We start from the raw sequence: 22382 nt of genomic DNA, 5'->3' as shown, positions 1-22382 counted from the left end.
ATTATTTCTAAAATATCTTTTTATTTTCCCCACTAGGGTTAAATAAGATTTCAGAACCTTTTAGCATAAAATAGATTATCAACACAGCTAATCTTAAATAAGGAGAAATGAATAATTTTTTAAAGAAAAGCAACAAAAATATATATGGACTAAGAAATGCCAAGTACAAAAGACTCTTTATTTTGCTTTGTTTTCAGCTACTTTTTGATAGAGCTTTAGAAAAATATCAAAAACTGTGGAGAAAATACTATCACAAGCCTAAGGACTATCTGAAGCAAGTTCTACATCATTACAGTTCTTTAAGATGAATGTGAAAGTTAAACTTTTAGGGATTCTGTGCTGTCTGCAGTTGCATCAATGGAGGATGTATGCTAATTGCACAGGAAGGTCCTTAGAGCAGTAGGATTAACTGATTTAAGAGAATAATGCTTCAATTACAACCTCTTTTCTCATATAGATCTACAACAGTTTGTAAAAAACGTTTCATGCACAAATGAAATTACCACACAAAGGAGGAAACAGTGTCATGACCCATCAAGTTTGTTAATGCACCACCAAGTTCCATGTCATTGGATTTCTAAGATGTCAAGATGGACTCCATGGTTTTTATCCTGAAATGTTCTTGATCTACCAGAACTATGTACATACATTGATCTGTGAGTGTTGTGCATAACCTTGTTTGAACTAGATTTTTTTTGTGCTTTTTTTTTTTTAATTTAAAGGGAAAATGATCAGCATCTCTTAAAACAGAGAGGAATAAAAAAAAAATCAATATCAGTGCTTTTCTGCATGTTGGATAGGAGATATCTAGCTAAGTACTGATACTACTAGTTGCATCCTTTTGTAAGTAACATGCCACTATAATATTTTATTAAATAGGTACATTCTGATTAGATTTGTAGATATAAACAATGACATACAGCAGACTGTTGCTGAGTCAGGTCTCTTCAAGGGCAAAGCCATTTAAGGTTTTATTATACAAATCCAGCAAGAAAACTTATTACATAGACATTTGTTTTTTCCTTTAAGGTAGTTCTTTCTGAAATTATATACATATTATGTATTCACCTTGTTACAAAATATATATACCATAATTTTATTATAATATAGTTAAAAATATCTGCTAATTGTTCAGAGATTATCTTTGATGATGGAAAGAATTACTTCATTCTTATGCTAAGTACTTGACTCCTTCATAAATATAGAGCTATTTTCTGACACCAGTAAGGCAGACTTTCATATAATGACACATTGTGGACAAGTCTAAACTGTACTAATTTTGAAGTAAGCACTATTTTGGCATGAAGGAAATGTTTTATTTAGTGATCAGGTTCAAACTATGGAATTGTGTTTTCTTTCTTGCTTATATTTGCCCTAGTCATGATATAGGTATGATGAAAAATATAGACTTGCAGGCTTTAAGCATTATTTCAATATACAGTATTGCTATTTGAAAATCTCACTGCCTTCCTTATCACCTAGGAATATAAAATTTTATATTCTGCAGTCTTTCTGCACCATGTTATAGATCATCAGAAATTAAAAAACCTGATACTTTCAATGCATGTCGTTCCAAATTCCTCTTCATATTTCTACGTTCCCTCTTGGGCTTTATTTATTATTTGAGCTGCTTCTGCAGAGCTAATTCTTGTTCTGAAAGTCTTCTACACTTTAGCCTTATCTTCCCATTCTATTTCACCATGATTTCTTGTTTTATGCTATCAATATTCCTCAAAACAATCATGACATTGCATTAAATATATTTTTCTTCATTTGACTACTTTTAACATCTCACTTAGGGTTTTCCCAAAGTCTCTGAAAGCAATGGTAAAGGCTTCCACTGAACTTTGGTTTAGCTTTGTTAGGGCAATAAAAAGCTAATTTAAAAAAATTAAAAGATACTACCTGTACAAGCTACTCTGTAAATTTACATTCAAAATATTATATAAGGAATTTATTGTTAAAGTCAGTGCTGCTGCTATCACTAGTGAAATACCATCTGCCAAGTGTCCAATACACAACTTTTATCTCTGCCTTCTCACAAGAAATTGCATTTTTCAATACATCATACATTCTGATTACATTGTTTATTAATCTCTATATATGTTTCATGTACTTCCTAATCAATTTAAAGCTGATTTTACACATCACACTGCTTGGAATAGTAAACTGGCCTTTTATTTTGTTTTAGTGTCAAGTATAAAATAGCTCAAAATCAGTATGACCAACTATGAAAAAATCCAGGGTAAATGTGATGGAAACAGTAGGATATCCTTAGTTTCATGCTTCTTGTCCAAACAATCTCATAATTTCCAGAAAGTCCCACCAACTGGCTTTTAGTGATCTGTTTTAGAACAATCCCTGTCTCAAGGCATAAGCTCTGCTTTTAACACTGGGCCTGAAAGATGCAATCATCAGGCTCTGATGACAAAGAACATGTAATAAGAAGCAGAACAAACCAAAATAATTCAGGAAATACCCATCTATAGACGACGCCAATGAAATTTTAAAAATTACTAATAGCATGTTACCAGGATAATTACTAAACCAAACAGATTTCAAAATTTTTGTCAACAGCCTCCATGACCATAAACTTATCTACAGAAAACCATATAGATAATTGATAAGGAAATTGACAATCATATGAAACAGACTGGTTCTTTGATAAGTTAGGTCTGGTAAAGCAAATGTAGCTATATGTCCAAAAACAAAGAAGTCATTCTGCATCACTTACTAAAAAAAGACTCAGTCTTTGATGACTATTTGTGATTTAATAAAATCAGTTTTATTTCAATAAAGTACCTATTTCTTAAAAAGAGGAAGTGATATGAGTTTGCCTAAGAATATTATTTTGTACAGAAAAACAAAGAGCAGGACTCCATCTACCTCTCTTTTCCCTTGCAACCATAGAAAACAACAAATTTAGGAATATGCATTCAGATCTCCCTGGAGATGGCCTCTGTCTCTCCAGTGTACACTAAAGGGGAAATTTAAAAATTACCCTAATCTGGAAATACTTTCTTATTTTCAGTAATTTTCTAGTTTCCCTTTTTGTTTGAAATATACACTTGCTTTTGAAAAAAAAAAAAAAAAGACAAGTATTCTATTTGTTAATACTCATGGAGAACAAAATATTATTATTATCAGTAGATAAGTTAATTTTTTTGCTTTAGCCTCCAGGTATCTTAAAGCTCATGGCTGTTTTCTCTTTATAGTTGCCTGTGCAATTGTGCCTTCCAAAGTAACACACACAAACTGTGAACATATTTTTGAATAGGGTAGTGCAATGTGAAATCTTATGATCCAGAAATATTTCCCTGAGATAATTTTCTTGCTTTTTGACAGTTCTTACTCAGAGAGGTGAGAACACTTAAATAAAAGCTACCTGCTGATCTCTAGTATTAAGCTGAATTTCTTCTTACATGCTTGTGTTTCACTCGGTTAATTGTTTTCTGCCAAGATGAGTGAGATGAAGTTACTTTAACATTCCCCAAAATAAAATGTCTGCACATAAAAGGAAACTTGCATGGTTGATGAAAGTTCTCTTAAATTTCTGTAGAGTTACAAAGCTCAGCAGAAACTATTCACTGAGTTTGCAGAAAGAGAAAAATCATTCCTATAGTTGCAAGTTTCTGAAGTAAAAACTTCCCAGCAAATAGTGAGAACCAAGCCTGCAGGAACAAACAAGCAGATTGCTAAGCTTGTAACCACGTTATTTAATAAATCTGTTAAAGCAACTTGTTACTTCAGACAGCTGGTTATGTGGAGAAGGATTGCATATGTGGATGAGATCACACCATTCACACTACCTAAAATCTCCTCAGTTCACACCACCTAAAATCTCCAGAGCACAGTAAAATGATTGAGTTATGCAGCGCTTTCACTTCTCTAGGAGGCTATATTCATCAAAGCAGTTCAACTTTAGTAACTGAGGGAGCAGTGTGGTCTAAGATAGTGTCACTCCAAGTCTGGTACTTGGAACCACCTTACTGTCTCGTGCACTCACTACCTCTCCTCAGAGATGCTCATTTGCTCTTATCTGACATGTCATACCAGGTGAAGGGCAGATCGATAAACTGCGGGAAAGACTATTTATCTTATAAGACAGTGCTGCCTCAGTGCCATCCTGAAGCTTAATAAAACCATATTGTTCCTCATGTGTCCCAGAGTAGAGACCATATCCTCTTTCACACATTATTTATTAGCACACAAAATGAATATTTTTACCCTTTTCCATGATGGACTCTCCATTCTCCTGGGCACCTTATTAATTTTCGTAGCTCTTGGTATCTAGTTGGAGCTTTTATGTCTCAAACATGTAAAAATATCTGACTAATGTTCCAACCCCTATCTGTTACAGCTTCTCATTTGAGCAGATCCAGTTGTTTCAGATATTTTTTTGGTTTTCAAGAAAAGAACGGACAACTACATGTTTTCCTTTCTTTTTCTGTATGGGCTGGGCTACAAAGAAAATGTAGCAAGATTATAAATTAGAAACTGTATTAAGCAGTCAAGAAACACAACATAAATTCAACATCAAACCTATTTTTATTACCTCTATTTTGATAAAGAAAAAAAATAATAAAAATAATGAAGGTCTTATGCAATGATTCACTACGTAATTTGCAGGTCAAACACCCAACCAGCAAAAACTGTAAGAAAGAAGAAAATGTACTGCTATCCATAGCTGTTAAAAAAATTAGATACAGAAATATGAACTACAGGTAGGGTTGCATCTCGGCAGTGTGCTTAAATGGGTGGAAGATACCTTTAGATACTTTCAGAACAAAAGTGTTTTTTCATATAATATTTTGTGGGAAAGAAGTACCTGATACTACTACTACTATTATTATTATTATTATTATTATTATTATTATTATTATTATTATTATTATTATTAATATGTGATTATCTGTAGAATTTACCTAATTGAATTTTCTAAGACATCAGTTTATCAAGTCTGGGTATTATAGATTTTGTTGTCCATATTTTACTTTCATTTTAGCTGATAGCTCTTTTAGGTGACCTATGGCTGCTAACAACTCCTGCATTTCCATTTGTATTTCTGCGGTAGCACTATCTGTATCTCTTTTTGCAAGGCGCTTTTTGATAGTCTTAGACAATTCTCCTGGCAGCTATAGCTCCCCATGTAACAGGCACAACATGTTCTGCAGGTCTGACTGGCTTCTATTCATATTTGGGTTTAAACAGTTGAGAAGCCAATCACTTATTCAGGGAAGAGGGGTCATGTTTTGCATTTCAAAATGTCTAAATAAACATGCTGTGAATGTTTTATGAACGAAACAGTCATATTTTATTTTTAGAAAAATACTAATTTCATATACTAAATACTGTTTTTAAAATATCTACTATTTTAAGGATGCAGAAAATAAAATATAATAAAAAATATCTATTGTGTTTTCATTTTTCTCATGGGCTTGCAAAAAGAACTTTTGGTTCTAACAGAGTCTTTTGATGTGAGTTTTTCTTTAGATTAATTCCAGCTTGCTTTTTTCATCCTTTGCAGTGAATATGCTAATAGAATTTACTGAATACAGCTCTTTTTGTAAGTTTCTGCATTTTTCCTTTACTGTAAGCTGTAAATCAATAGTAACTGATTCCTGGGGCCAAATATGTTGACAGCAGCTTAATCAACTTGTGTCCATGTTACTTTCAATGTCACCTCTAGCCACAAGGCAGTAAATTCTTTCAGAGCATTTTTCTTTGAACTGTTCTGCTATATTTTCTCTTTGTTTGTTTTATAACATAATTCTGGCCCTTTCCCTTACAAAGTGCTTTTAGTCAGCAGTTTTAGAGAGTGCCTCTTTCCTCCCAGCCCTACTTGTCTTCTTGTATTTCCTGCATGCTTTCCCTCCTAAGAATTTGTACAAGTCCTTTTTGGCAAGACTAGTATGCTTGATATTAATAGACATTTTATGATTGCAAAAACTGTACTGAGATAAAGTACCCCCTATTTGTCCTGTATGTGTCTATCTGTGTCAGATATCTGGCTAAATTCCAGTCACAATTTCTCAAAAAGTACAACATAAAGTAAATTTTGCAAAATCATCAATTGGAAATACTACTTTGGAGAAGAAGTTATGAAAGAAGAGAAATAAACAAATAGGAATATTCTGTATTCACAAACATAAACATCTAGTAAGGGTTTCCTTTGTTAAGTCATATTGTTGTTTGGAATGAATAGTATAGAATTTTTTGTGCACCAGGTCATCAACAGCAACTTTTGCACATTCTGATTTGAAAGCTTAATTGTAACGGGTTGATGAACACAATTACTGAAAAAAAAACTATTTCCCTAAAAAAAACTTTAATCAGTCACCTAAACCACTGGATGTAACCAAAGCCAATGCCCCAAGAGTTCCTCAGCAGACAGGAGGGCCATTATCTTAAATCTATACAATTATTTATTAATATTATTGCAGAATATGAAAGTGATAAAATTAGAATGGTTTCATAAATCTCTACATGTATCTATCCCAGCTAAGAGTCAGCCTTACAGTCACTTTGTTATGTTTAGTCCCTAAACTCAGTACAAAAATGTGGGTTTTTTCCCTGGCAATTCTATGTAAGTGTCTGTATTATAAAAGAATCTGTAAGGAGGAGCCTCTCGTCCATCAAATAGTAAAGTCTACCTTTGACATAATTGTTAAAGATACATGATATATGGCTTAGCCTTTTTTTTTCCTTACTTTAAACATTTTTCTTTTTAAAACGCAACTATACACTTCTCACAGGTGGGCCAAAATAAAAATACTGTAGTGGATATGGGCACTAGTTTAGTTTCAGAATTTATAAGACAGTACATTCTGAAACTAGGCTATTCTACTAGACTCTTCACCTTCCTAGATGGGACCTAGAGTTATATTCCTTGCATCCAGTCTTCTCTTCCCCAAGTGAAGAGACTGTTTTCAGCCAGGCAAAAAGCCAAACTGGCTTCTGTTGTGGCACCTGATTGCTTTTACTAGTCCCAGGTGTGACTAGTTGAGCTCCAGGACATATCCAGACAAATCTTCCTGATTGCACAGATCTGCTGCCTCTTCCCAGACCCCTTTCTTCAACAGCACTCTTCACTTCCTTTGCATGACTTTAAGATCAGTGTTGTCTCTGTCTAAAAAGTGTATGTGCAGATCCTATGAACAGCCTTCTAATTAATATTTTTTAATTTATTTGTTTGTGGTTTTTTTTTTTTTTTTTGTTTTTTTTTTTTTTTTTTTTTATTTGAAGGATTCAGGATTTGTTTCCTTAGCTCATGTTTTACCCAAAATGTATGGCCAGCCTAAACCAACTGTTTGAGAAACCAGAAGTTCAATTTTGAACATTTTCACGCACAATTACCTGGTCCCTGTCATTATTCACAATTTATTTTTTGCCTACTATAACCTCCAATTTTTAAATTTTGAATATGAGGTTCAGGTATATGAAGTTACTAAATTTTTCTAACATTTAGACAGATATAATTTTCTGATTTGACTTGAGTGTCAAGTATTAAAAATTTATTTTAAATAGAACCTACTTCCTTTTGATCACTCCAGTTTACAATCCCAGCACATAACCTAAGTCATTTTGAAACAGAAGCTGAAAGTAAACAAGTAAAATTAGTAGCTCAGGAATCAAGTCTTTTTCCTGAAATGTGTCCTTTGTCCAGCTCAGTTTATTTAGTTTAAACCTGTTTCTTTGACACCTAACACAAGTACAGGGGCCATGTGTTCTCTGTCTTTCCTGAAGATTGCTTTAAAGAGCTTTTTCTGACTAGATTTCCATTTCAATGCACTGAGAAAACAAATATTTCTCAAGGTTTATTTTTCAAAATATACCTCTCCTGAATATGGGCTGGAAAAAACTGCTGCAATACACAGTAATTCTAGATATTGTCACACAGGTGTTGTATTTGGGAAGGCACAGAAGAATTGTGTGTATATAAAATAATATGCAAAAAGAAAAATTCTCTTGCATAAAGGAAAGACAATTTCAATTTTCTCAAGGAGAAAGTCTTTGAAGTCAGAGCCCTTGCTTACTCTTTCTGAAAGTTTTACCTTTTTAATCTTAAACCACAAGAAATTACTTGTGTAATTTCTTTAATTCAGCCTAAAAAGAAAAGGCTCAAGGGATCATATAAATGCTACCCCTTTTTAATGGGGCAGAAGAAGAAAATAAGATGGAACAGCTCATGGATTTAGAGGAAGACAATTTAAAAGGAAAAGCAAAAACTGCACATAGAAGCATATATAAAAAAGAATTTTATTCACTATTTTCCATCAACACTGAGACATTCATCCACTTGTTAGGAAAGAAAGGCTTCTGCACATTCTAGGAGTTTCTTGGGAAGAAAACATAACCACAAAAGTGCCTTTATCTTCCCCTTTTCCCTCAGCCTTTATGATTATGTTGTAGGCTATTATATAATGTTAATATAATTAATGCAAATTAATATAATTAATGTTAATAATATTATATAATGGAATACCACTTTGTTCAGTTTGGTCAGCTGCCCCTGGCTATGTCCCTCCCAGCCTCTTACCCATCGCCCTAGCTTTTGTGGGAAGGAGAGGTTGGAGAGAGTTGAAGGGGAAATCTTGATGGGGTCCACTTAAGTATTCAGCAACAGACAAAACACTGCAGAGTTATCAACACTGGTTTAGTACAAATGCAAAAATCAGCACCACAGGGGCTGCCAGCCATGGCAAAAACCAACTCCATCCCAGCCAGACCCACCACAGGAACACAGAGACCGCGTGACAGAACAGGAGGCAATGGTCAGAACCTGAGATACAGGATGTTCTACCTGGACATAAAGAAATCTTCTTTAATGTTCAGGCAGATAAACAAAACTACAAGCTGTTCTTGGAGAAATGCAAAATTTGTCTAGATATGTGTAAGGACCCAAAAACTTGCTCTATGAGTCTCTTAAAAGAGCTTACTGTTTGTTCATGTACTATGAATTAGATGCACTACTGGAACACTGACAAGGTATGCTCAAGAGGTCAAAACAATAAAAAACTTTACTGGCAACTTCAGAAGATCAGAGAACCTTGGCAAAAAGCTCTGAGCAGCATCCAGTCAACATAAAACCTTCCACAAAGCACTAACTTAGCCCATCTCAACTAGGAAAACTTCAAGCCATCTGATTTTAAGCTACTCAAAGGTAACTTATGTTTAGTAGGCACTTCAGTAATTTATGTAGAATCTTCAATACAACATACCGAAGGGGAATGTTATTGTCTATAACATGTCATTAGTTTATGTTACTTTATCTTATTTTCAAATAAAAAGATACAAGATACAGACCAAATAATTACAATGACCAATCAATTAATCATAAACAACATGACAAATGGGTACCTGACTGTACATCATTGAAGTGTTGAATGGAATGAAAGAACTTTTGTGGGCTTGTTAGTATGTCAAGGTCACAATGGTAGATCTAATAGTTATTTATTTTTTATTCTCATAGAAGTTTTCCAGAGTTAATAACAACTCACATGGAAATATATATGAAAACTTTATGGAGAGATTTAATGGAATTTTCACCCTACAGTGGTGCACACATCTTTCATCTTGATTATACAGGATTTTCCCTAATGAAAGGGGAATGAGCTCCTTTCTTGCTAAATATACTGAGTTGATACATGTGGAAAGTAAAATCCTTCTATTCTATGAGATACATCCTATGAAAGATTATGGAAACATTATTGCTGTAATTCTGTATTTATGTTCAAAAGAAACCACACCAGATGTCAGCTGACATTATCATTAAAATCAAAGCAAAAGGTAATAAGAAAACAGAATAGGAAATACTTTTTCCAAAAGCACTCACAGATTTCTTAGCATAATGAAAAAAAGCCATCTTTGAAACGACTGCTTCAAAAAGCCCTAAAATACATCTTAAGTTCATGAATATGAATATTCTTACTCATCTACACATGATCTGCTGTTTTAACTAAATCATTATATATTAGTTTGTGTATTTTCAGTTTTATTATGCTCTTACTGTAGGTATCTTACCATCACTCAGTAGCAGAATAGTCCGAGGCCTAGATGACACATTGTTCAATAAATTGTGCTTTTTTTCTTTATTCTCTCTAAATACAAACCTACACTACTTTGTTTAGATAAAAGTCACAAAATAAAATGGCACATTAGTGAGTGTTTTAATTCAGAACTGGAGAATGCTTTTGAGTAGCATTTCTGTGTCATCCCTTTTCCTTAATTTTGGTGTTCGCTGTGGATTAACCTTGAATCCTGCAGACTTAATTCCCTTTCAAATGAAATTAAACTCAAGAAAGTGCTCTAGAACTAAATATAATGTACAGGAGCTGCTAAAGAGCTATCAGTCCATGACACCACAGTAGAAATACTCCAGGTAAAGATGGCATAACACATATAGTGTGATGTCTACACAGCCTATTTAGGGTAGATAATACCTTTAATATTTGAAAACAATTTGTTTTGTAGATCATGGAGGGCTACACAAGATGGTTCATAAGAGTGAAATTGGATTCTGAGAATAAGGTATGTAAACCTTGATTTCTGCTGAAGTAGATTTTGACCTATTTAGATTATGATCAATTGATCATAATTGATCAATTGATCATAATAAAGCAGAAAAAATACGAAAATTTTAAAAGGAATCCTGCTTATTACAGCTCAGTGTAATGAACAAGGACTTCTCACTGCAGTAAAAGGCCTTTATTTTGACTATTCTACAGTACCTGGAATCTCCACAGTATCTTTGTAGGAGGAACGTAATATCTATGTAGGAAGAATCATCTGGAGTATATGGTGTTCATCTATTCTAACATTTTTTTATTGATGAAAATATACGTGCAACATAATGAATTGAAATAAAAAATATTGTTTGGTGGCATTTATGATAACATAATAAGGTCATAGAAAAAACCCAGTTTTGAATAATTTATCATTACAAAATGTTGGGAACAGGCAAATTTATGGGACATAGGTCATGGCAAGTAATTAACTACTTTTTAAACTGTAACTTCAATTTTATGAGGATTCATTGCTGCATTTGTGCAAAACGTTTGTGCAGCTCAGATTTTCTTTGTGTTTGACCAAACAAAGACCTGGTGATTTCCAAAAGTACCAGTCCTTTGAAGTTAAGGCTACTGTCTCTTTGCATTGTGTCCTCAGAAAACATCAAGCACTTGTGGAAACAATGAGTAACCTCAATTTAATTCTGAAATTCTGCTGCTTTCATATACAGATATTGCAGTGAATGTCACCACAGGAGCAGAAGACAACTTCTTCTCCCGGGTGATTATTTTATAATGGAGATCATAATTTCTATCACTTTTTCATTACATCTTAACTCTTCTGTCTTGCTTGGCTGCATCCAAACACTTAATGAGATTGCAGCTGTTTTTACATAAAAGAGCCTTGCTACAAAGAGGGCTGGTTGCATGCCAGAGTTCTATGTGTTCCAGCCATTCAAAGACTGAATTCAAAGTCTTAAGGCTAATCTAAAAGTGCAGCTATGAAGTACTTAATTAGTCAATAGACAGACAACAATGACTTTTTTTCTTTCCCCCCCACCACTAATTATCATGCACATTAATAAGTATGCCGTAGAAGACCTGGGAATAAAAAAAAAAGACATTCCTTTATAAGTTTCTAGGCTTCTTGTTTTGAAGTATCTCATTGACATTGCATTTGATCTTAATTCACAACCAACCCACACTGACCCTTGGATCAGAGTTTCCTTAAGAGTTTTTACCTCAAAATATGCTATTCATGGTGATCAAGACAAAGAAGAGAAAATGCATATAAGCCAAAGGAAAAAGAATAAGAGAAGACAAGCTGAAAAACCTTGAAAATTTGAAGGAGAGCTCTATGAGGTTTTTTTTTCTTAACTCTGCTTATTTGTTCAATGTAAAAATATAAGTCTAAAAGACAGTGCCTCACAGCTACAAGAATCAGGTGTTTGTTTGCTTATTAAGGATGATGCTTTTAATTTCACTATTAAGTAGGTTGTTTGCAAACACATTAAAAAACACACAGAAGTTGTGAAAATCTGATTTTTGAATAAGACCTATATTTGCATAAATCCCTAATGGATTGACAAAGGTTCATTATGAAGCATTTCAATTGAAAAAAAAATTGGAAACACAGTGAGTAGAAAAGCATATTTTATTCCCAAAAATCAATATTACCTGATTTGTGCCTTTAACTGTCATTTAAAAACTCCTATGTATAAGAGAACCTTTTGTCTAAGTACAGTCATACATATACATGAATTTCTTCCTTATCCAGCAAACATTTCAGACTAATTTTCAGTACTCTTGAATCAGCTCCCTAAATTAATAATTTGTGGGTTTTGTTGTTGTTGTTGTTGTTGTTGTTGTTGTTGTTTTGGACTGATTTCAGGTGGAAAAGGATCCACATTGGATCCAGTCCTCAACTGAGACTGAAGTGCAATTTCAGATAGCAGTGTATAGATAACTCTACACAACTAATGCTGACAATACTTAGAGCAATATACCTGCATTGCCAAATCAAGACCATCACCACAGTATATTCTAGGGTATGATTTGTTGACTTTGGGGAGTTATACTCTAGGGTGGTGATTTGTTGACTTTAGTCTGTATATGGACTGAAGAAGACTTTGGTATCTAAAAGGGGATGAGATTAATTCCTGCCGTGGTAATTAATAGAATGGGACATATGGGTGTATATTGTGTAAATGTACTTTGAATTAAAGCAGTAGGGAGCAGTATGAATCCATAGGAATACAACTATTCCCTTGTTAATGGCAGGTGCACTAGGAGACTAATGACCCATTCCCCAGGCTTTTGAAACTGAAATGTGAAAACAGGGTGGCTTCATGTAAGTAGAAAAGATTTTCAGGCATTCTAGAACTTTAAACCTGTCAGAAATTAATTTGAGAGAGAGCTCTGAGCCTAAGCTATATAATGAATTGAATTTTGGTGTCTAAGATCATGCCTTGTCATGGTTTCTATTACTAATGGCTGTAATGGCAGTTGTCATTAGGTCTTTCCTTCAGCCAGCATGCACAAGTTCAGCTGAAATGATCACAGCCACCTTCAAAACAGGTATGGACCTTGCCCCAATTATTTTTGTCCATAATGAACAAATTCTTAAATTGTTAAGTAGTAAATAAATCTTCAACCTAAAAAATTGCTGCCTTTCTTAAAATAAAATGTATATATAAAAAACACATCACCTCCAACAAGAAGTTCTTCAAGTTATTGATCTGCATCATGAACTGTCTTTCTGGCTATTAAATACTAATGCCTTTGTCAATCAAGAAATATAACAAGTATTACAGTAATTGTTATATTACAAATATAACAAGTATTACAGTAAATAGTAAAGGAACAGTAAATATTATGTTATATAATTTTTAAAAATATTCTGTTTTGGATGAAATATATAGTAATTATAATGAAGCAATATTTAACACAAGTGTTTTTACTCCAGTCTGTTTTCCCCTTTCTTCTCCAATTAAAATCTATTCATCCACAGGTACTAAAAAACCCCCAAAACATAAAGAACTGTGGTGGGAACTTTAACATCATCACTATGACTGTTGCAATTTCGTATTTTTTTTTTATTATTATCAGGTAAGATTGCTTTTCAGCTGTTGTAGATTTTTTAAGTTTCTCCAACAGATAATTGAATTATTTATAATCTCATTAGCATGCTTGTTGATATTTAATACTAAATGTGCAAGTTATTTTTGTTGCTTGATGGTGATTTTCACATCTTTTGATCATTTTTGTCCCCCTTTGCTTATTATCAAAAGTTTTTAAGGCCCCAATTATCTTTAATTCCATGCCTCAAAAAGAGATCCTTTATTTCAGTATTTTTAGAACATGAAAAAGACAAGATACAAGAAGGTAAAACACATTAGCCTATATTTCCATATCTCATCTGTATGAGAGATAAAAAAAAGGAGCATCACTTTGAAATCTCTGGTTTTGGTAAGCATATATTTTCACAAAAAAAAAAATACAAAGTTGTAATGTTTGCTGTGTTGTGGGGTCGGTTTGGTTTTTTTGTTTGTTTGGTTTTGGTAGTAGTTGTTTGTTTTTTAATCTCTGAAAGAGAGGCTTTCCTTAAACTTTAATGTATTATATAAGTAAAATAAATAAATACATAAATACAGAAAGTTTAATTGTGATACTTAATTGATTCAAAATAATGCATTTATTATTTAAATAAGTTTACTATTTAATTATTTAATTTTGTGGGTTTTAATTACATACAGCAATTTCCATTTCTATCTCCATGGCTTTTCCCGAAATGCTGCAGGTTGCCTGAAGCTATTCCAATCTTCAGTGTAAGATTTTGACGTTTTTAGGATGTGCTTATTAGACATTCAGGTGAGAGACTGCATTGCAACACATTCTGTCAATCTCAGAAGTATTTTATGAATACTGTTGTTATGCATCTTCTCTTTCTAGAATAAAAATTACCAAACTTGATAAGCCTACTAAAGACTTAAGCTGTTTTTGAAATCAAGAATTAAAAAAATTAACTCTTTCACAGGCCAATAAACCTACATTTATATGTACAACATCCTTTATTAATGTAAGTATTCAATCTGTATTACTCTTTATAAGGTTAGATTGCTATGGATTCCCTTCTCACCTGAGTTAGTTTCCTTCCAGGTTTAAAGTGACATTAGATGACCTCTGAGCCCAGTTAAATGGAAGCTGATGGAGTCTTCCCAGCTGTCTTTAGATCATAAATTTATATCTGACAAAGTGGAAGAATGATGCAATCCAATGTTTAAGGTGATATTTAGAGAGAGAGTAATTTAAAAATGAACACTGTGAAGTCACAATGCTAATCAAACACCGTGCACAGAAGGGACTGGATAAAGCTGGACAAACTTCAACATTTAAGCAGGACAATAACAAATAGCTTCTCCTTCCATCCACCTCCTTGTTTCCATAACTAAAGGATAAGCCAATACTTACCTTGTGTTCACTTTTATGATCACTATACAGGATTCAAACAAAACAAACTTGTAACTTCAACACGCGTTCAATGACAAATTCTAGTGCTTCCAGACAGCCATGGACTGCTGCATCTGGGCAATGGAGCACCATTCCAAAAAAGATTGTATGCCATAACAGCAGAGGTAGAGAGCAGACATTTCATTGGATTCAATTACAGTGTCTCCCAGTAATTAGCTTGAACCACACAATTCAGCAATATGACTATACTGCTTCTTGTAGCTGGTACTGTATCTTCAAATTTTACCAAAGAATAGATATAATATCATTCAAGTAAGCAAATTCATTTATTAAGCAATATTCTGAATAAGATTAGAAAATAGATACTGTAACTTAAGAAAAATTTTAATATATGCAATGCCTTTACAGTGTAATAAAGATGTTTTGTATTTTCATTATATTCTATAATCATGAGTCTTTTGTCTGCCTGCATTGCATAGATCCCTCTAGTCCCTTTCTCATTCTGATGCCAATCCATTCTCAGAAAAAATACAGTATTCAGCAGTTCTGTCCATTGCATATGAAAACTGTTCATCTCTTCTATTTCATCTCAGTTGTCAGTTATGGCAAAGCTTAGACAAAGTCTCTAAACTTTTCAATATTCTAAAAATCTGAACAAAGACAAGACTTTGACATATAATGGAGTAGTGCAGAATTTAATGTAAATTTACTGTTGAATGAGTATTCAGAAACCACTCATTTAGCTCAGTTGATATACTTTCACAGCTTTCATTGTCTCTCAAAAATAAAGGCTCACAGATAGAAGGTAATTTATCACCATATATTTGTGTGATAATTTTATTTCTGAAGTAGTTTCTTCTTATTCTGTTTTTAAAGAAAATATTATCTCTGTGGAAAATAAAAAGAAAATAATTTTCTGAACACATTAAGTGTTAAAAGCTTAATCTTACACCATCTACATGTTAGAGTAACTTAGAATCAGCAGACATATTTTGAAAGTTTAAATGCCTTTTCAACAGCTGTTACAGGTCCAAATAGATATCTAGTCTTTGATAGAATCAGTAAGGTTGGAAAAGACTTCCAAGATCTTTGACCAAACACCACCATGTCAACTAAACCATGCACTAAGTGCCAGGTGCAGTCATTTCTTCACCACTTCCAGAAGTGATGACTCTGTTACTTCCCTGGGCAGCCTGTTCTAATTCTTGACAACCCATCAGTGAAGAAATTCTTCCAGATGTCCAACCTGAACCTTCCTTGGTACTGTTTGTGGCCATTTCCTCTTGTGCCATCACCAATTTCCTGAGAGAAAAGGTCAACCCCGCCTGGCTGCAAGCTCCTTTCTGGTAGTAGAAAGGGAGGACATCTCCCCTGAGCCTCCTTTTCTTCAGGCAAAACACCCCCAGCTCCCTCAGCTGATCCCTGTATGACTCACTCTATTGACCCTTCCCTAAATCTGTTTCCCTTCTCTGGACACACTCCAGCATCTCATAAATGAATATATCTGCCTGTTTCTTTGGTATTATTCTTACCTTTCCATTTTTGTTGAACAAGAGGAAAAAACCCAGCAAAACCCAAACCAAATCAGTCCCAACCAACCAAATAAATGAAGAACCAAATACACACTTGCAGATTAGAAGTAATTTGTATTTCTAAGTTCTTTACTAGAACGGAATTGATGTCACTTTCACTTCACTGTCTGTTGAAGTTCATATATGCTCTAAAGCTCCCCTGTTCTAGTCCATGATCTGTGATTCCTATGTAATTGTTGTGTATTTTATGGTATATATGTGTTTCTTTTTTTATCTCTAAAACCAGTTCCCAACTTCCAAGGTAGTATTTCTTTAATGCCTATTAGTTGACCACTGATGATTTCTTTTTAGCCCTGGGAATTCTGTTTTTATCTTTTGTGCAGACATTCAGAGTGTATATTCTTACATCATTACTCTAGAGTAACAGATAATTAATTTTCTCCAGAATAAGTACTGCTTATTACTATCTCTCAGTAATAATATTAATAGAACAGAATTAGTAACCATTAACTACAAGAAACAAAAAAGTTATTATAACTGTAGGTGTTGCAATAAAAAATTATGCTAAGCTAAACCTGAAATAAATTAGATAATATATAATTAGCTTTTTAGCAACTACAGACATTCCTAAAACTGTTCCATGTAGGCCAAGTTCAGAGAAAGCAAGCAGGGCCAGTTAAAATTCTGGGCCTTTGTATACTCACTGCAAGGCTGTGGCCTGTTAGTAGTATGGAAACATACTCTCTGTACTGGAGGACAGCAATTTTACATTTGTCCAATTGAGTATGCAGTGGTAAAGAGCCTTATTTCTCCTTTAAGAAAATACTGAAGGGAGGGAGAACTGTTTTTTCTGTTTTTTTTCTGTTTTCAGAGAGAATATCCCAAGATGTTGAATTGTAAGCATGCATTAAATTGTTGACAATGGAAATCAGCTCCTGACATTGAAAACACTGGAAGGGTTCCAACAACATAACCCATTTTTCTAATTGCTACAAAGCAACACAACTCCACTGAAAACAGTTAAATGCAATGTTTGGCAGGAACTGAGAAAAACAGGAAATACACTTCCATATGCAAAGCCAATTATTTTTGCTGAAACCTTAAGACTAGTCAATGATTATTGGCCCACATTTAGTTTTTATATAACAAGAGTAAAACAATAAAAATAGTATTAAGGGCTTTGCACTTTGCTTTTCTCTATTGAAATTCTACTTTATAGCCAAAAAATGGAGAATCTTACATATGCTAAGTATTAATTTTAATTGTCTTTACTGATCCCAAAAATTGCTTTTGCCCAGCAATCAAATCTACTTTTTTTTTTAATGACCACTGGTGAGTTATTTATAGCTATGGAATCTCCTTTATAATCCTATGCCTTCCTTTTCATATTATCATATCATATCATATCATATAGTATATCATATATATCATATAGTATATCATATATATAATATAGTATATAATATATATCATATCATACCAATGTCTGCAGCCTTTTCCACTGCACTTTGTCCCTTTCAAGACTGCTGTTGTTCCATGATTTCTGGGTTTATATAGCTACTACTGTTAGTGTGATAAATATTTCCTTCTATATAGCATAACTACTTTCTACTACCATCTATAGAAATAATACACCACATGATTATATAAATATAAATTTAAACTAAGAAATTGAGTAATAATTAATAAAATTATAATTATTAAACTGAGTAATAATTAGTAAACTAATGATATGGATAAAGCTAATTATATGGATAAGCTAATGATATGGATAAAGAAAATGAAGCTCATTTTCTTCAGACAGCCAAAGATTAGGACAGACAAAACTGAAAAAGTTCTTCAAGCCTTGAAAAGTTGAACAAAGCTTGTTATTTCTTGCTAACACTGGTTCCTGCCTCATATTTTGTTCTTAATAGTCAAAGATAGACTACAGAATTCTTGCTGGTTCACACGTTTGTAGAACACATTTTCTAAGGTGTAACCCATCACATCAGCTTGTGGATAGCTAACCTACCTAGTAGTTTTCCAATTAAAAGTTCTGACCTTTTATTTCAGAACTGCTGTCTGTGGTTCTGTGATGGATTGGCCTTGGTTGAATGCTAGTTTCCTACCACACTGCTCTAGCACTCTGATCCTCAACAGGACAAGGAAGAAGAAAATAAGATGAAAATAAACACTTGTGGATCAAGATAAAGGCAGTTTTGCAAAGCAAAAGCAAGGTTGAGTGCACAAAGCAAAGAAAAAATCAATATATTTTATTCTCTGGTTCCCATCATCAAACAATGTCCAGCCCTTCCAGGGAAGCAGGGCTTAGCACACATAGCAGTTGCTCTGAAAGACAAATGTCATAAGAATTAGTGATTTCCTTCCTCTTCTTTTTTCTTAACTTTTATGTCTGAGCAGAGGTTTTATGGTATGGAATATCCCTTTTTGTCAGTTTGGGTCAATGATGTCTCCCCATACTCCACTGCTGGGAGGAGGAATGTTGGAGAGAGCTGTGGGAACACTGCTCAGTACCCAAAACATTGCTGTGTTACCAGCACCTTTCTAATACCAATGCACAGCACAGAGCTATGAGGCTGCTGTGGAGAGAATTAACTCCATCTCAGCCAGATTAAATACAGCCTCACATGCTCAAGATCTGCAGTAATAAGAACTTCAACAGATACAGGTGAGTAATTATCATGCTATGTTCACCAAAAAAAAAAAAAAAAAAAAAATTCTAGTACTTTGGGATACTGCAGAAGTTTGTAATTCACTCCCACTTCATGCTGGATTCACATACTGCAAACTGTATTTCAAAGCCTGTCAGACTTAGAGAAATAACTAGGTCCTGACCTACAATTGTTGAGCAGAAGAGTAGTGATTTCATGAAGTGATTTAAGAGCAATTACTGGAGGAAAGTTCCCTGGGTCATGCTGGTTCTATAAAATCTAAAGGAAATAAAACATAAAAATTCCCTAAAATCCTCTGCATTTCTGGTACAATCCCATAAGTTCAGTGACCAAGCTGCAGGCTTTTTTCATGTATCACAATTTCAACCTCTGTTTTATGTTAGCTTCACACTCTTATTTAGCAGTCATCTCTTCATGAGTAGTGCTACACAGAAGTAAATTAATTATCTTCTCTGAAAACAAAATTGGTAAATTAACCATCCTACAGAACCTACAGTCAAGCACACCTAACAAAATAAGGATCTATATTCAGGCCCAAATATGTAAGCACATGATCTGTTTGAAACACCTGTTCTGAAAATATTCAAAGATCCTTGGTTGTATTCAATCTTTAGTTGAAGCTATCTCAGAATCAGGACAAACCACAATTGCTGTTGTGTGAATACTATGTCAACTAAGTGGGAGTAACACTACTTTAACACTTCTTACTGAGGTAATGTTATTGACATGTTGTTAAGAGACTGGTATTATAATGCTGATCATTTTGTTTTCATATTGCTTGTAATAGTAAAGCCACTACTACCAGAAGTAGAAAATATATCTTCTTCAAAAGAAGAGAGAAAGAAGAAAATCTAAATCAATCTAGGGCTATCAATTAGGCCTTAAAGTAAAGCCCAAGCCAGGGTAGGCACTATGACTCTGTAAAGTCAAAATATTTGTAAGAATGTTAAGACAACTGAAATCTGAAAACTGAGTCTCAAGGAGATTAATTTCTATACACATGGGTTCCTCATGGAAGAGGATGGCTACACAGGAATACTTCTGGAGAACTTCTGTGTTTACAACCTATTGTATAATTGCATTATACAAAAATACAGATTAAAGCTTTTGTGTCTGCTGAAGAGCATTCCAACACAAAACGTGTACTTTTCTGGATAATTGCCAGAAGAATAAATAGACTTTTTGAATAGGATAAGAGAAAGTAATTCTCCATTTTCTTGCTGTAAAGCTTTGCAGTGTTAAATAAGGAAAAGAATCTAGATTCATAGAGCAAAAGAAAGAATAAATGTGTCTAAGTGTACCCTTCTGACTCTGACACTCATTTGAAATAATATCTTGTATAATGCATGGACAGTGTCAGGATAAAATGGGAGTGAATAGCATGCTATCAGTTCCATAAATAGAATGCAAATTTTCAGCATCACAAAGGATTTCCTAAACTCTAGGTCGTATGGTTCTGTTTTACTGGCTTGAAGGAGAGACTTCCTTTCCTTCTGAATCTATTTTTGCTATTCCAGATACAGTAATATCATCTATATTTAACTTTAGGCTGAATTTCTTTTTGAAGACTGTTCTCTAAGCAGTTCAGTAAAGTCTATTCTCTAGGCAGTAAAAAACATTTCAACTGTGTTTTTAAAATGATTACTGGACTAATCACTTCCATTCAAGAGTGAAAGGAACCAAATAGCCTACAACAACATGTGCCTAGCTAACACACAGGACTATCTACACATGCTAAACCAAACTTCTTTAGGACCTTTGAAATTGCACGGCATAAAGACAGATGTTTGCTAGGCTCAGATGTAGCAATAGGCATAAATAGCAACCAGGAAGAGGTTTTTCAGTGTTTCTGTAAATGTTCCACTTCAGCTGTTCATTTTCAACTTTATAGATGGCCTTTTGTTCTTGTTTCTGTTTTTGTTTTATCACAGTAAGGCTACTTTGTTATGTATATAAATATTTTAAAAAATTTAAAAATTAATTTATATTTTTATAAATATATATATATAAATATATATATAGAGATTTATATAGAGAGACTTATAGTTTTCTACCCCCAATCTCACACCAGAATGGCTTTTCTAAAACCATTTACTGAAAGAGAATTCTAGTTTCCATGATTTCCCACTATTCGTTCTCAATAGATGACAAATTATTTGATATATCTTTGTAGCTCATAATTTATAAAGCAGACAAGCATAAACAACTAGTAGACTTGCATAAAATTTTACAGAAGAACAATATCTCTATTTTTCTATGGAAAAAAACCCACCCTTTTACTGAAGACTGCATTTTATAACAAAACTGGTACTAGAAGCAGCAAAATGATTGAAAGTTATTTATATTTCAGCATGACATTCTCCTAAAGGAAAATCTGGGCTAAAAACCATCACAACAGGAAATTCTGTGTGGAAAAAATGTGCACTGTACTTGTGTAAAGAGGCCAGACACAGTAGGTAAGTACCTTTACAGGAATCCCTTTGGAGAAACAATCTTATTGCTAAGTGCAAAATGAAACAAAAAGTTAGGCTAATGGAACAACTTGTTTTTTTTCCTTAGAACTGCAATATGAATTAATCAACACACAAGAAATTTTGACTTCCTCATATGAAAGGAAAACTGAGCAGATAAAGTACTCAAAAATATTTTTACTTATTCAACACAGTATTTTGATTCCCTCCCATACCACCACAATGCTCTGGTCTCCAAAGTATCATGGAACAAGCACTTTATATCAAAGGCCTAAGAAAAAAACAAGGCTCTGACAGTGACATTACATCAGAACTTGAAAAGTTTTCCTTATACCATCAAACTTCTCTGCCTTGGAAGCCTTGAAAAGAGCACAACAACTCTCCCTTTCACACAAAAATTAAAAACCCACAAGTAAAAAAATAAGAAATTGAATAACTTTTAGGTGTCAAGTACCATTCATAGGTATAGGCCTAGAAATTACAGAATGCACTACTGCAGGGTATCATTCTGTCTCTGTTTTAAGGGAACCTGACACTATTATAAAGGAACATGACAAAATAGCTGGAAGTCCATTTCAGACAGATGAGTTATTTTTCATCATTTTAGTTTTGTAAAACATAGTAAAGTGTGCTAGAAAGTTACAGAAATATTAGTTTAAGGAACTATAGTTCAAACCAAAATATTAAATTGCTTTATAGCGTATTTGTAGTTCTCATGAATAAAGT

The sequence above is a fragment of the Ammospiza nelsoni genome, chromosome 4, assembly GCF_027579445.1.
Source record: "Ammospiza nelsoni isolate bAmmNel1 chromosome 4, bAmmNel1.pri, whole genome shotgun sequence".
In the NCBI taxonomy this organism is placed as follows: domain Eukaryota; kingdom Metazoa; phylum Chordata; class Aves; order Passeriformes; family Passerellidae; genus Ammospiza; species Ammospiza nelsoni.
This window is presented reverse-complemented; position numbering follows the sequence as displayed.